Source organism: Octodon degus, unplaced genomic scaffold (assembly GCF_000260255.1).
Source record: "Octodon degus isolate 3935 unplaced genomic scaffold, OctDeg1.0 scaffold00077, whole genome shotgun sequence".
Classification (NCBI taxonomy): Eukaryota; Metazoa; Chordata; class Mammalia; order Rodentia; family Octodontidae; genus Octodon; species Octodon degus.
This window is the reverse complement of record NW_004524653.1, coordinates 7954604-7958268: the sequence shown is the minus strand read 5'-3', so window position 1 is coordinate 7958268 and position 3665 is coordinate 7954604. Positions and strand designations below refer to the sequence as shown.

At 51.5% G+C, this 3665-nt stretch overlaps 1 pseudogene; it reads left to right on the top strand.

The window, feature by feature from the left end:
- The first annotated feature begins 525 nt into the window (after window positions 1-525).
- Window positions 526-912, top strand: LOC101578134 (annotated as a pseudogene).
- The last annotated feature ends 2753 nt before the right edge of the window (window positions 913-3665 follow it).

Genomic DNA, 3665 nt, shown 5'->3' with positions numbered 1-3665 from the left:
GCCCTGTCTCAAAATAATAATAATACAATGAGAGCCAGGCATATAGCTCAGCAGCACAGTGCCTGCCTGGCAAGCATGAGGTCATGATTTTGATTCCTGGTACAAAAAAAAAGAGAAAAAGAGACAGTAAAATTTGAGGTGGGTCGGGAGTGGTAGCTAGCGCACGCCTGTAATCCCAGAATTTGGGAGGCTAAGGCAGGAGGACTGTTACAAGTTTGAGGCCAGCCTAGCTACAAAGTGAGCTCAGGCCAGCCTGCACTACTGCGTCAAAAAGAAAAAAAGAAAAAACTTGAGCCGGGCGTGGTGGAGCACCCTGGTAATCCCTACACTGCTAATCCCACCGCTAGGGAGGCTGAGGAAGGTGGATCACTACAAATTCAAGGTCAGTCTAACCTATAAAAGGAAACACCATCTCCAGGAGCAACATTCCCAGCTGCAGGCTGCCACTCTCCTCGCCCTCGAAGCGGGAAGCAGCATCTCTCCTCACCTCGTCTCTTCGGCATCGAGCAAGAAGCAGCCGCCGAGATGGACCTCTTCCTCCAGATCCGGCGCCGCAAGACCACGACCTTCGTGGAAGCCAAGGAGTCGAGCACAGTGCTGGAGCTGAAACGCCTGATCCAGGCCATCCTCAAGCGGCCGCCCGAGGAGCAGAGGCTCTACAATGCCGGCCAGCTTCTGGACGACCAGAAAACCCTGGAAGAGTGCGGCTTCACCAGCCAGATAGCGAGGCCAGAGGCCCCAGCCACGGTGGGGCTGGCCTTCCTCGCCGACGACGGCTGGGAAGCCCTGCACCTGGAGCCCTACTCCAGCCCGCCGGCGCTTCGGGACGTAAACGAGCCCCGGGACTCTGGAGACAGCAGCGCTGAGCCCCGCGATCCCGGCGTTCCTGACGACCACGCCGCCCAGCAGTGAGGCCCTTGGCCCACCCCGCGGCCCATTGCCCCAGTGAGGCCCATTACCCCAATAAAAGACATTTAGCTTTCTGAAGAAAAGTCTTCTGTGTGTCTCTTACTGACTAGTTCTGGGGAAAAGCTGTTTAGTTCTTTTGCGGAACCGGGGATTGAACTCATGTTTCTTTGAGTTGTGGATACATACTTGGTAATCGCAGCACTTGGGAAACTGAGGGAGGAGGATCACCTTGGGTTCAAAGCCAGGCTGAGCTACAAAGTTCAGGACCAGCTTGAACTACAAAGAGACCTTGTCTCAGCAAACTAGCAACAAAAAAATTCTATAACAGGAAACAGTACATTTGTTCTGTAGTTCAGGTAAATTATTTATTTTTTAATTTTTTTTTTGCAGAACCAGGGATTGAACTCAGGCCCTTGCACTTGCCAGGGAAGCGCTTATTCCACTGAGCCATCTCCCCGGCCCCCAGGTAATTTTTTTGTAAGACAAGGTCTCACTACGCAGTCGAGGCTGGGCTTAAAGTAATTTTGTAGTCCAGGCTGGTCTCAAACTCACTACAATCCTCCTGCCTCAGCCTCCCAAATTCTGGGATTACAGGTTTACAGGTCTGGGTCCCCATGCCTGGCTTTTTTGTTTGTTGGAATTAAATTCTGGCCAGATAGTTCAGCGGACTAAAGTGCCTGCTTAGGTAGGCACAGGCACCAGGGTTGATCCTCGGCAAGTTGTGCCAGCCCTGCACCCGGGAGCGCGCTGAGAGGGTGACTGAGACTGGGTGTGGTGGTGCGCGCCTGTAATCCCAGCACTTGGGAGGCTGAAGATAGGGTCATTTTGAGTCTGATCTGTACTAAATACATTTTTTTTAAAAAATAATAAGCGGGGCTGGGGAGATAACTCAGTTGAATAAGTGCTTGCTTGCAAGAGGGGCCAGGGACAGGGAGATAGCCCAGCAGAATAAGCACTTGCCTGACAAGCACAGAGTTCTGAGTTCAATCCCTGGTGCCGTGCAAAAAAAAAATAAATAATAAATAAAAGGTTCTGGGGAGGTGGCTCAGTAGAATAAGTACTTGCCTGGCAAGCACAGAGTTCTGAGTTCAATCCCCAGTTCCGCAAATAAAAGGGCCACCGGCCAGCACAAAAGTCCTGAGTTCGATCCTGAGTGCTACAAAAATAAATAGGGACGTAGTCAGCGGCACAGCACTTTGGTTTCCCAGACCAACAAAATTCTGGGTGTACTTTTGGAGCCAGGCAAGGTGACTCACGCCTGCAGTGCCAGCACTCGGGAGGCTGCGGCAGGGGGATCATTGGGAGTTCCGAGACCAGGCTGGGCTACAAATGAGTTCAAAGCCAGTTTGAACTGCATAAAGAAACCCTGACTCAAAAAGAAAAATAAAGCTCCACAACTGGAACCCAAGCCCAGTTAAAATATTTTTCCCCCAAGACCAAATACCAGGCAAATGGATTTGGCCATTACTTTTTACTTGCAAATGGCCCTCTGCCATTCCTTTTCACTTGCAAAATGGGGTTTCCCCACCACCTGGGAGTTGGTCCTCAACTTTCTGTAACAGCCATCCTTTCCTGGAAACCACTAACAACTGTAGGTTCCCATCCTTACGAACGTTTCCAGCTCCAGATCCAACGTGCCCCTCTCTCTTGAGGTTCCGCACCCTACTTCTTTGAAATCAAACTTCTGCTTGCTCTGTCCCTTTGTGCCCTCCCGGACATGTTCTGAAAAATCCCTTTTCTGTGGCAGGACGTCCTGCAGCTTACTCGGGAAGGGTGGGTTTAGGCTCCCTGAATCCTGTCAGAATCAAGAGTTCACCCCGGGAACCTTGGCCTTCTGGTTCCCTTGGTGAGAGGCCGGAAGCTGCTCTGTGGCCCAGGTCACCGGGACCTTCATGCCACATCTTCCCCAAATCTTTTTGATCTTTATTCAGAATAAAATTCAAGCAAGCGCCCTGTGGCCTTCAAATCCCCCAGTAGCAGCTCCTGAAGGCCTCGCTTCTCCTGCCCTCTGCCTCCTTTACCCAATCTGCTCTAGCTCCGTGGCCTCTTCTGTGGCTTCAGACACCCCAACTCTCCCACCCCCGGGCCCTTGCACATGCTGCTCTGCTCAGGGGGCCCCTCCTCCAGACGGTACCAGCCTGGCTCCTCATCCTGCGGTGCTGTTGCAGTGGTTATCTAGGCTCTTGTGCATGGCAAAGAATTGGACCTAGCATACAGCGGAAGGGAACAGGGGCAAAGACAAAGGCGAACGTTTGCTTGGATGAGCAGGGTTTGGACATCGAGGCTGTGGGGAGGAGGGGCCTCTCCACACCATGTCTCTTGGGCCTTTGCAGAAGAATGATTTCTGAATGTGGCCACAGAAGCCTAGAGTATATCTCAGTGGCACAAATGCCTGCCTTGAAATAAAAAGTCCTGAGTTCCATTCCTGGTATACAAAAGAAAAAAAAAAAAAAACCTGGATATGAGAGATTTCAAACCACTTTCCTGAACTTTTTTCTTTTTTTTTTAATGTATTTTGTACAGGGTCTCACTATGCAGCTTGAAATCGTAGTGATCCTCATGTTTTCAACTTCCCCAGCGCTGGGATTACAGGCATGTACTTGCATGCCTGAGCTCAATGGCTGGCTCAGTGTACCCCGGGGCCAGGGGCCAGCATGGCATGTGGTGTCAGGGTTCGAATCCTGATCTCTGAGCACTTAGTCCACTGAGCTACCTCCCTAGCCCTTTTCTTGCTTTCCACCCCCCCCCCCCCCCCC